Here is a 13,053-nt window from a genome sequence, read left to right on the forward strand (position 1 = left end):
AGGTGTGCAGGATCCATTAGTCCTTGCCAGTTGTCAATTGTTGTTGGGAGGTGTTGGACCTCTGCCTGGTTCCTCCTGCCTTTCTGCCAAATCAGCAAAGATAAGTGTCTGGTTTTTTTTCTGTGGCACACATGCTGTGTGCTTCATGATTCAGTGCTATTCTTTTGTGTTTTCTTGTCCAGCTTAGATTGTGTCAGTATTTTCTCAGTCTTGTTGGATTCTCTGGAGTGGCAGATATACATTCCATGTCTTTAGTTAGATTGTGGAACTTTTTGTATTATCTGCTGTGGATATTTTTGGAAGGGTTTTAATACTGACCGCTTAGTATTCTGTTGTGAATTAGACTTTTTGGCTCCCTCTTGTGGTCACTAGTGGTATGACTCTGGGATTGTCTTTTTTCTGTTTGGCACTCACCTGGGTCGTTAGTCCAGGGGTGTCGCTATATTAACTTCCTGGATCCTTAGTCCAGTGCCTGGCATCGTTGTAATCAGATCCTTCTGTTGCTCCTGTCTGCTGGTCCTGGCTCTTGCAAAATTAAGCTGTCTTGCTTCTTTGTTTTTTGAGTTACTTGCTTTGCTACTATTTTTGTCCAGCTTGTACTAAATGTGATTTCTGACCTTGCTGGAAGCTCTAGGGGGCTGGTGTTCTCCCCCCGGCCGTTAGACGGTTCGGGGGTTCTTGAATATCCAGCGTGGATATTTTAATAGGGTTTTTGCTGACCATATAAGTCATCTTACTATATTCTGCTATTAGCTAGTGGGCCTCTCTTTGCTAAATACCTAGCTCATTCTTATGTTTGTCTTTTCCTCTTACCTCACCGTTATTATTTGTTGGGGGCTTGTATCCAACTTTTGGGGTCTTTTCTCTGGAGGCAAGAAAGGTCTTTCTTTTCCCTTCTAGGGTTAGTTAGTTCTCCGGCTGGCGCGAGACGTCTAGAACCAACGTAGGCACGTTCCCCGGCTACTTCTATTTGTGGTGCTAGGATTAGATATATGGTCAGCCCAGTTACCACTGCCCTATGAGCTGTTTTTTTGTGTTTGCAGACTTGGTATTTATTCCTGAGACCCTCTGCCATTGGGGTCATAACAGTATGCCAGGCCAACATTGAATGTTTAATGCATTGCAGAAGTGGGATATAAGAAAGGAAATTCTGAAGTTTTTTTTTTTTTTTTTTCCTCTCTTCCTCCCCTTTACCTCTGAGTGGCTTGAGCTTGCTGCATACATGAATGTCCAGACCTTGATTACAAGTGTGGACCAGCTTGCTGCTCGTGTGCAAAGCATACAAGATTTTGTTACCAGTAGTCCTATGTCTGAACCTAAAATACCTATTCCTGAACTGTTTTCTGGAGACCGATTTAAGTTTAGGAATTTCAGGGATAATTGTAAATTGTTTCTATCTCTGAGACCCCGTTCATCTGGAGACTCAGTTCAGCAAGTTAAAATTGTTATCTCTTTTTTACGGGGCGACCCTCAGGATTGGGCCTTCTCACTAGCGCCAGGAGATCCGGCATTGGCAAATATTGATGCGTTTTTTCTGGCGCTCGGATTACTTTACGAGGAACCCAATCTTGAGGTTCCGGCAGAAAAAGCCTTGCTGGCTATTTCTCAGGGCCAGGATGAAGCTGAAGTGTATTGCCAAAAATTTCGGAAATGGTCCGTGCTTACTCAGTGGAATGAGTGTGCTCTGGCCGCAAACTTCAGAAATGGCCTTTCTGAAGCCATTAAGAATGTGATGGTGGGTTTCTCCATTCCTACAAGTCTGAATGATTCCATGGCGCTGGCTATTCAAATTGACCGGCGTTTGCGGGAGCGCAAAACCGCTAATCCTCTGGTGGTGTTGTCTAAACAAACACCTGATTTGATGCAATGTGATAGAATTCAGACCAGAAATGAGCGGAAAAATCATAGACGTCAGAATGGGTTGTGTTTTTACTGTGGTGATTCTACACATGTTATATCAGCATGCTCTAAACGCCTAACAAGGGTTGTTAGTCCTGTCGCCATTGGTAATTTGCAACCTAAATTTATTTTGTCTGTGACTTTAATTTGCTCATTGTCCTCTTACCCTGTTATGGCGTTTGTGGATTCAGGTGCTGCCCTGAGTCTTATGGATCTGTCATTTGCCAAGCGCTGTGGTTTTGTTCTTGAGCCGTTGGTTAATCCTATCCCTCTGAGGGGTATTGATGCTACGCCATTGGCGGAAAATAAACCGCAGTTTTGGACACAGGTAACCATGTGCATGACTCCTGAACATCGGGAGGTGATTCGTTTTCTTGTTCTGCATAAAATGCATGATTTGGTCGTTTTGGGGTTGCCATGGTTACAGACTCATAATCCAGTCTTGGATTGGAAGGCAATGTCTGTGTCAAGTTGGGGCTGTCAGGGTATTCATGGTGATTCCCCGCCGGTGTCTATTGCTTCCTCTACTCCTTCGGAAGTTCCTGAGTATTTGTCTGATTATCAGGATTTGTTCAGCGAGTCCAGGTCCAGTGTTCTGCCTCCTCATAGGGACTGTGACTGTGCCATAGATTTGATTCCAGGTAGCAAATTTCCTAAGGGAAGACTATTTAATCTGTCTGTACCAGAGCATACCGCAATGCGTTCGTATATCAAGGAATCTCTGGAGAAGGGGCATATCCGTCCTTCCTCTTCCCCTCTTGGTGCGGGATTCTTTTTTGTGGCCAAAAAGGACGGATCTTTGAGACCTTGTATTGACTATCGGCTTTTGAATAAAATCACTGTTAAATTTCAGTATCCTTTGCCTCTGTTGTCAGACTTGTTTGCCCAAATTAAAGGTGCCAAGTGGTTCACCAAGATAGATCTTCGTGGTGCGTATAACCTTGTGCGCATTAAGCGAGGAGATGAATGGAAAACCGCGTTTAATACGCCCGAAGGTCATTTTGAGTACTTGGTGATGCCTTTTGGGCTCTCTAATGCTCCTTCAGTGTTTCAGTCCTTTATGCATGATATTTTCCGGAAGTATCTGGATAAATTTATGATCGTTTATCTGGATGATATTCTGTTTTTTTCTGATGACTGGGACTCGCATGTAGAGCAGGTCAGGATGGTGTTTCAGGTTTTGCGTGAGAATGCTTTATTTGTTAAGGGCTCAAAGTGTCTCTTTGGAGTACAGAAGGTTCCCTTTTTGGGGTTTATTTTTTCCCCTTCTGCGGTGGAGATGGACCCAGTCAAGGTCCGTGCTATTCATGATTGGACTCAACCCACGTCAGTTAAGAGTCTTCAGAAGTTCTTGGGTTTTGCTAACTTCTACCGTCGTTTTATTGCTAATTTTTCTAGCATTGCTAAACCTTTGACGGATATGACCAAGAAAGGTTCTGATGTTGCTAACTGGGCTCCTGCAGCCGTGGAGGCTTTCCAGGAGTTGAAGCGCCGGTTTACTTCGGCGCCTGTTTTGTGCCAGCCTGATGTCTCACTTCCCTTTCAGGTTGAAGTGGATGCTTCTGAGATTGGGGCAGGGGCCGTTTTGTCGCAGAGAGGCCCTGGTTGCTCTGTGATGAGACCTTGTGCCTTTTTCTCGAGGAAGTTTTCGCCTGCTGAGCGGAATTATGATGTTGGCAATCGGGAGTTGTTGGCCATGAAGTGGGCATTTGAGGAGTGGCGTCATTGGCTCGAGGGTGCTAAGCATCGTGTGGTGGTCTTGACTGATCACAAAAATTTGATGTATCTCGAGTCTGCTAAACGCCTGAATCCTAGACAGGCCCGCTGGTCATTGTTTTTCTCCCGTTTTTACTTTGTGGTCTCGTATTTACCAGGTTCAAAGAATGTGAAGGCTGATGCTCTTTCAAGGAGCTTTGTGCCTGACTCTCCGGGAGTCACAGAACCAGTTGGTATTCTTAAAGAGGGAGTTATCTTGTCAGCCATTTCTCCGGATTTGCGACGTGTGTTGCAGAGATTTCAGGCTGGTAGACCTGACTCTTGTCCACCTGACAGACTGTTTGTTCCTGATAAGTGGACCAGCAGAGTCATTTCCGAGGTTCATTCCTCGGTGTTGGCAGGGCATCCGGGAATTTTTGGCACCAGAGATCTGGTGGCTAGGTCCTTTTGGTGGCCTTCCTTGTCACGGGATGTGCGGTCGTTTGTGCAGTCCTGTGGGACTTGTGCTCGAGCTAAGCCTTGCTGTTCGCGTGCCAGCGGGTTGCTCTTGCCCTTGCCTGTCCCGAAGAGGCCTTGGACACACATTTCCATGGATTTCATTTCAGATCTCCCGGTGTCTCAGGGCATGTCTGTCATCTGGGTGGTATGTGATCGCTTTTCTAAGATGGTCCATTTGGTACCTTTGCCTAAGCTGCCTTCCTCTTCCGATCTGGTTCCTGTGTTCTTTCAGAATGTTGTTCGTTTACACGGCATTCCTGAGAATATTGTGTCTGACAGAGGATCCCAGTTTGTTTCCAGGTTCTGGCGATCCTTTTGTGCTAGGATGGGCATTGAGTTGTCGTTTTCGTCTGCCTTTCATCCTCAGACTAATGGACAAACGGAGCGAACTAATCAGACTCTGGAGGCTTATTTGAGGTGTTTTGTTTCTGCGGATCAGGATGATTGGGTGACCTTCTTGCCGTTGGCTGAGTTTGCCCTTAATAATCGGGCTAGTTCCGCTACATTGGTTTCGCCATTTTTCTGCAACTCTGGTTTCCATCCTCGTTTTTCCTCGGGACATGTGGAGCCTTCTGGCTGTCCTGGGGTGGATTCTGTGGTGGATAGGTTGCAGCAGATCTGGAATCATGTGGTGGACAACTTAAAGTTGTCACAAGAGAAGGCTCAGCGTTTTGCCAACCGCCGCCGCGGTGTGGGTCCCCGACTTCGTGTTGGGGATTTGGTATGGCTGTCTTCTCGATTTGTTCCTATGAAGGTCTCCTCTCCTAAATTTAAGCCTCGCTTCATCGGTCCTTACAAGATATTGGAAATCCTTAATCCTGTGTCCTTTCGCTTGGATCTTCCTGTGTCGTTTGCCATTCACAACGTGTTCGAAAGGGCTTTGTTGCGGCAGTACGTTGTACCTGTGGTTCCTTCTGTTGAGCCTCCTGCTCCGGTGTTGGTTGAGGGCGAGTTGGAGTACGTGGTGGAGAAGATCTTGGATTCTCGTCTCCCCAGGCGGAGGCTTCAGTATCTGGTCAAGTGGAAGGGCTATGGTAAGGAGGATAATTCCTGGGTGGTTGCCTCTGATGTGCATGCGGCCGATTTAGTTCGTGCCTTTCACGCTGCTCATCCTGATCGCCCTGGTGGTCTTGGTGAGGGTTCGGTGACCCCTCCTTAAGGGGGGGGTACTGTTGTGAATTAGACTTTTTGGCTCCCTCTTGTGGTCACTAGTGGTATGACTCTGGGATTGTCTTTTTTCTGTTTGGCACTCACCTGGGTCGTTAGTCCAGGGGTGTCGCTATATTAACTTCCTGGATCCTTAGTCCAGTGCCTGGCATCGTTGTAATCAGATCCTTCTGTTGCTCCTGTCTGCTGGTCCTGGCTCTTGCAAAATTAAGCTAAGTCTTGCTTCTTTGTTTTTTGAGTTACTTGCTTTGCTACTATTTTTGTCCAGCTTGTACTAAATGTGATTTCTGACCTTGCTGGAAGCTCTAGGGGGCTGGTGTTCTCCCCCCGGCCGTTAGACGGTTCGGGGGTTCTTGAATATCCAGCGTGGATATTTTAATAGGGTTTTTGCTGACCATATAAGTCATCTTACTATATTCTGCTATTAGCTAGTGGGCCTCTCTTTGCTAAATACCTAGCTCATTCTTATGTTTGTCTTTTCCTCTTACCTCACCGTTATTATTTGTTGGGGGCTTGTATCCAACTTTTGGGGTCTTTTCTCTGGAGGCAAGAAAGGTCTTTCTTTTCCCTTCTAGGGTTAGTTAGTTCTCCGGCTGGCGCGAGACGTCTAGAACCAACGTAGGCACGTTCCCCGGCTACTTCTATTTGTGGTGCTAGGATTAGATATATGGTCAGCCCAGTTACCACTGCCCTATGAGCTGTTTTTTTGTGTTTGCAGACTTGGTATTTATTCCTGAGACCCTCTGCCATTGGGGTCATAACAGTATTCTGTCCTATCCTTTTCTATTTAGCTAGAGTGGCCTCTTTTGCTAAATCTTGTTTTCTGCCTGCGTGTTTCTTTTCTTCTCCTACTCACAGTCAATATTCGTGGGGGCTGCCTGTTATGATCCCAATGGCAAGGATCTCAGAGATTACAGCAAAGTCTGCAAACATAAATACCAGCTCATAGGGACGTGGTAACTAGGCTGACCATATACCTGATCCTAGCACAAACACTAACAGTAGCCGGGGAACGTGCCTACGTTGATCCTAGACGTCTCGCGCCAGCCGGAGAACTAACTAACCCTATCAGGGAAAATAAGACCTCTCTTGCCTCCAGAGAAAAGACCCCAAAGTAATACAAGCCCCCAACAAATAATAACGGTGAGGTAAGAAGAAAAGACAAACGTAAGAATGAACTAGATTTTAGCAAAGAGAGGCCCACTGACTAATAGCAGAAAATAGTAAGATGACTTATATGGGCAGCAAAAAACCCTGCAAATATCCACGCTGAATATCCAAGAACCCCCAAACCGACTAACGGTGAGGGGGGAGAATATCAGCCCCCTAGAGCTTCCAGCAATATCAGGAATCACATTTTGTACAAGCTGGACAAAAATATGAACAAGCAAAATAACAAAAAATAAGAAAGCAGGACTTAGCTTATCTTGCAAAGAACCAGGACCTGAAGACAGGAGCAAACAGAAATGAACTGATTACAACGATGCCAGGCACTGGACTGAGAATCCAGGAAGTTTAAATACCAACACCCCAGGCCTAACGAAGCAGGTGAGTACCAACCTGGTAAAAGACAATCCAAGTGCCAAATCACTAGTGACCACAAGAGGGAGCCAAGAAGTATAGTTCACAACAGTACCCCTTTAAGGAGGGGTCACCGAACCCTCACCAAGACCACCAGGGCGACCAGGACGAGCAGCGTGGAAGGCACGAACCAAATCAGCCGCATGAACATCAGAGGCGGCCACCCAGGAATTATCCTCCTGACCATAGCCCTTCCATTTGACCAAATACTGAAGCCTCCGTCTAGAGAGACGAGAATCCAAGATCTTCTCTACCACGTACTCCAACTCGCCCTCAACCAACACCGGAGCAGGAGGCTCAACAGCAGGAACCACAGGCACAACGTACCACCGCAACAAAGACCTATGGAACACGTTGTGAATGGCAAACGACACCGGAAGATCCAAACGAAAAGAAACCGGGTTAAGAACTTCCAAAATTTTATAAGGACCAATAAAGCGAGGCTTAAACTTAGGAGACGAAACCTTCAGAGGGACATACCGAGAAGACAACCAAACCAAATCCCCAACACGAAGTCGGGGGCCCACACCGCGGCGGCGGTTGGCAAAACGCTGAGCCTTCTCCTGTGACAACTTCAAATTGTCCACCACATGATTCCAAATCCGCTGCAACCTATCCACCACGGAATCCACCCCAGGACAGTCAGAAGACTCAACATGACCCGAGGAGAAACGAGGATGAAAACCAGAGTTGCAGAAGAATGGCGAAACCAAAGTAGCGGAACTAGCCCGATTATTAAGGGCAAACTCCGCCAATGGCAAGAAGGTCACCCAATCATCCTGGTCCGCAGAAACAAAACATCTCAAATAAGCCTCCAGTGTCTGATTAGTTCGCTCCGTTTGACCATTAGTCTGAGGATGGAAGGCAGATGAAAACGACAAATCAATGCCCATTTTAGCACAAAAAGATCGCCAGAATCTGGACACAAACTGGGATCCTCTGTCGGACACGATATTCTCCGGAATGCCGTGTAAACGAACCACATTCTGAAAAAACAAAGGAACCAGATCGGAAGAGGAAGGCAACTTAGGCAAGGGTACCAAATGGACCATCTTGGAAAAACGATCACACACCACCCAGATGACAGACATTCCTTGAGACACCGGAAGATCAGAAATGAAATCCATGGAAATGTGTGTCCAAGGCCTCTTCGGGACGGGCAAGGGCAGAAGCAACCCGCTAGCACGAGAACAACAAGGCTTAGCCCGAGCACAAGTCCCACAGGACTGCACAAATGACCGCACATCCCGTGACAAGGAAGGCCACCAAAAGGACCTAGCCACCAAATCTCGGGTACCAAAAATTCCCGGATGCCCCGCCAACACCGAGGAATGAATCTCGGAAATGACTCTGCTGGTCCATACTAGTAATCAAGGTCTGAACATTCATGTCTGCAGCAAAGCTTACAGCCACTCTGAGAAAAAGGGAAAGGAAGAAAGAGGAGAAAAAAAAAAAAAAAACTCCTCCTTTTCTTTTAATCCCACTTCTGCAATGCATTAACTATTCATGGCCTGGCATACTGTTATGATCCCAATGGCAAGGATCTCAGAGATTACAGCAAAGTCTGCAAACATAAATACCAGCTCATAGGGACGTGGTAACTAGGCTGACCATATACCTGATCCTAGCACAAACACTAACAGTAGCCGGGGAACGTGCCTACGTTGATCCTAGACGTCTCGCGCCAGCCGGAGAACTAACTAACTTTATCAGGGAAAATAAGACCTCTCTTGCCTCCAGAGAAAAGACCCCAAAGTAATACAAGCCCCCAACAAATAATAACGGTGAGGTAAGAAGAAAAGACAAACGTAAGAATGAACTAGATTTTAGCAAAGAGAGGCCCACTGACTAATAGCAGAAAATAGTAAGATGACTTATATGGGCAGCAAAAAACCCTGCAAATATCCACGCTGAATATCCAAGAACCCCCAAACCGACTAACGGTGAGGGGGGAGAATATCAGCCCCCTAGAGCTTTCAGCAATATCAGGAATCACATTTTGTACAAGCTGGACAAAAATATGAACAAGCAAAATAACAAAAAATAAGAAAGCAGGACTTAGCTTATCTTGCAAAGAACCAGGACCTGAAGACAGGAGCAAACAGAAATGAACTGATTACAACGATGCCAGGCACTGGACTGAGAATCCAGGAAGTTTAAATAGCAACACCCCAGGCCTAACGAAGCAGGTGAGTACCAACCTGGTAAAAGACAATCCAAGTGCCAAATCACTAGTGACCACAAGAGGGAGCCAAGAAGTATAGTTCACAACAGCTGCCTATCCTTTGGTGTTCTGCTCTGAGGCAAGGTAGTATTCCTATTTCCATCTATAGGGGTATTTAGTCCTCCGGCTGTGTCGAGGTGTCTAGGGTATGTTAGGCACACCCCACGGCTACTTCTAGTTGCGGTGTTAGTTCAGGATCTGCGGTCAGTATAGTTTCCACCTACTCCAGAGAAAGTTTCATGCGGCTCCAAGGTCACCGGATCATAACACCATCCACAACCAGTCCCCTCCCTATATCTCTGAACTAATCTCCCAATATCTTAGCTCACGCAATCTTCGATCCTCCCAAGACCTCCTACTTTCCACCACACTTATTCATTCCTCACACAACCGCCTCCAAGATTTCTTCCCAATATCCCCCATCCTCTGGAATGCCATGCTTCAACACGTCCGATTATCCACCACCCTGGGATCCTTCAGACGGAACCTGAAAACCCATCTCTTCAGGAACGCCTACACCCTGCAATAACCATTCTGCTGCCTCACCACCACCCGAGCTGCCGCCTCACCACCACCAGAGCTGCTGCACCCCCGACCTTCTGTCTCTTCCTCATTAACTCGTGGAATGTAAGTGCGCAAGGACAGGGTCCTCTCCCCTCTGTACCAGTCTGTCATTGTAAATTTGTTTACTGTAAATGATATCTATAACTCTGTATGTAACCCCTTTCTCATGTACAGCAGCATGAAACTAATGGTGCTATATTAATAAATAATAATAATTAAAAATCATGGTTATTCCACAAAATATTGATTTCTGAACTCTTCCTGAGTTAAAACATTAGTATTGTTGTTATTAAATGATTATCAACTTGTTTTCGTTGCATTATTTGAGATCTGAAAGCACTGAGGTTTTTTTATTTTGACCATTTTTCTTTTTCAGAAAAAAAATACAAAATTTATTGCTTGGAATTTCGGAGACATGTTGCCAGAAGCTTATAGAATAAAAGAACAGTTTACATTTTACTCTAAAATATACCTATAAAGAGAAAAATCTGACAAACTGAACATTTTGCAGTGGTCTCTGAATTTTTGACAGAGCTGTATATATATATTGTGGAAGGTCAGCTCACTTAGCGGCTCCTCGAGGTAGACACAGGCACATGTGGAGTTAAAGTCTCTGGGTGGGTTATTGTATCATGAACCAAAAACCCAAAAATGGTAACAGAAAAACAGCCTGTCCAGCTCAAAAGAAAATAGTTTATACACAGTCCTGCCCAGGTCCTCTGGAACAACACATATGGCAGTTCTCACAGGAGCTTCAGTATGGAAACTTCCTTCCCTCACCACAACACAGAGGAAAAAACTGGCTGGACATTTATTTCCTCAGCCACACTCTTGAGGTGGAGATATGGCAAGCAGACATCCAGCCCATCTCTTTACATACTCACCTAAAAACCCGCCCATAATATGGCTACTTAACTCACACATAACATGCTGAAAAGAAACTTATGGGTTTCTAGATCAGGGAGGAAAGCAATCTCCGTGACATATATCTCACCTCACATACAGTGCCAGTGACCCTGTCACATATTCCCCCCCTCGGTCCAAAGCCGGGGGCTTTGGCACCTTCAGACACCAATCAGGCAATTCGGGAGAGGGCATCTGCATTCCCGTGTGACTTCCCGGGCCATGGAACTTGAAATCCTGGAGGTCTAAGAACCACCTAGTCACCCGAGCGTTCTTATCCTTTTTCTTCCTTAACCATCTCAGAGGGGCATGATTGGACACAAGTTTGAACTTCCGGCCTAGTAGATAATACCTCAATGTATCAACGGCCTATTTTATGGTTAGACACTCCTTCTCAACAATGGCGTAGTTCTTCTTGCATGACGAGAGCTTCCTGCTCAAATACAGGATAGGATGTTCTTCTCCATTTATTGAGACAGCACGGCTTCCAAGCCAACTTCTGACGCATCCGTCTGGACCACCAACTCTTTGCTGAAGTCTGGTGCGACCAGATCCGGATGTTTACACAGAGTTTTCTTCAGTTCCTGGAGCGCCATCTCTGTGTCATCAGTCCATTTAACCATCGTCGATTTGGTGCCTTTAAGAAGATCTGTCAATGGTGCGGCGATTATAGCGAAACTCAGAATGAATTGCCGATAGTACCCCACAATTCCAAGAAACGCCATCACTTGCTTCTTGAAAGAAGTTGCGGCCACTCTCGAATAGCTTTGATCTTATTGATTTGCGGCTTCATTTTGACTCTCCCGACAACACAGCCTAGGTACTTATCCTCTTTCTTCCCTATGGCACATTTTTTTGGATTTATTGTGAACCCCGCATTTCTTAAAGCATTCAGAACCGCCTGTAACTTTGACAGATGACTAGCCCAGTCGGGGCTAAAGACCACTATGTCATCGAGGTACGCTGATCCATCGCCCTCTTGAAGGGGTCTGGAGCCCCCTGTAGACCGAAGTGCATCCTGGCATATTGAAAACACCCATCAGGCGTCAAGAAGGCTGTCTTCTCCTTGGCACTCTGGGACATGGGGATCTGCCAATAGCCCTTTGTCAGGTCCAGGGTTGTAATGTACCTCGCGGGTCCAAGTCTCTCAATGAGTTCGTCCACATGAGGCATCGGGTAAGCATCAAAACTAGAGACTTCATTCAGCTTGCGGTAGTCATCGCAGAACCGCCACTCACCGTCAGGCTTCGGTACAAGGACGATGGGACTCGACCATCCACTTTTTGACTCCTCTATCACCCCGAGGTCTAGCATCCTGTTCACCTGATTAGATATCACCTCCCTCTGTGCTTTCAGAATTCTATAGGCCTTGAGGTTCACTCGTATGTACGGTTCCTTCACCACGTTATGCTCGACCACCTGCGTATGCCCCGGCAACTCTGAGAATAAGTCCCGGTTCCGCTGCACCAGCTCCCGACACTGTTGCCTCTGGGCCGGCGTCAGTCTCTGCAATTGTGACATCGTCCACGGTGACTTTGAGACTGGCTCACAGGCAAAGGGTTCCTTCACCCCGGTTGGTGTACCTTGCAATTAACTTCGCCCAGTTTTTCCACCACCTCAAATGGGCCTGGCCCCTTGGCTAGGAACTTGCTCTCCACCGTAGGGATATGTACTTGCACGCGGTCCCCTCGCGCAGGGCCTGTGATGACGTCACGGTCACATGACCGTGACGTCATGGCAGGTCCTTGTCGCACACCAACCTTAGCACCGGAACCTGCTGCTTGCATGGACCGGTCACCGGAGCGTTGGAAAGGCGGCGGAAGGTGAGTATATAATGATTTTTTTTTAAAAAATTATTTGTAACATTAGATGTTTTTACTATTGAGGCTGCATAGGCAGCCTCAATAGTAAAAACTTGGTCACACAGGATTAATAGCGGCGGTAACGGAGTGAGTTACCCGCGGTATAACGCGGTCCGTTACCGCTGGCATTAACCCTGTGTGAGCCGTGACTGCGGGGAGTATGGAGTGGGCGCCAGGCAGTGACTGCAGGGGAGTAGGGAGGGACTAATTGGACTGTGCCCGTCGCTGATTGGTCGCGGCAGCCATGACAGGCAGCTGGCGAGACCAATCAGCGAATGAATATCCGTGACGGAAGTTGCCGACAGAAAGACGGAAGTACCCCTTAGACAATTATATATATAGAGAGCTGTAGGGTCATTACACTGAATGGAGGGCTGCGCGGGGGTCACAGTTAGGGCATCATACTGTGCTGGGGGGGGGCATCATACTGTGTGTGGAGGGTATAGCGGAGGAATTCCTTGTGCGAGTATTATACTGATGGGCATTTTTGCTGGCATCATACTTTATTTAGATTGTAAGCTCTCACGAGCAGGGTCGTCTTATTTTGCTTTAATTACTGTATTGCTAACGTTGTTACTTATGATTATGGTGTTTGAAACTGTTAAACTGTAAAGAACTGCGGAATATGTTGGCGCTATA

General features: G+C 46.5%; 1 protein-coding gene across 1 annotated transcript in view; it reads right to left on the reverse strand.

The window, feature by feature from the left end:
• The window catches only part of HAL (histidine ammonia-lyase), a 203,076-nt gene that overhangs the window by 152,059 nt on the left and 37,964 nt on the right, over positions 1–13,053 (reverse strand). The gene's annotated exons all lie outside the window — the stretch shown is intronic.

Source organism: Ranitomeya variabilis, chromosome 5, assembly GCF_051348905.1.
Source record: "Ranitomeya variabilis isolate aRanVar5 chromosome 5, aRanVar5.hap1, whole genome shotgun sequence".
In the NCBI taxonomy this organism is placed as follows: Eukaryota; Metazoa; Chordata; class Amphibia; order Anura; family Dendrobatidae; genus Ranitomeya; species Ranitomeya variabilis.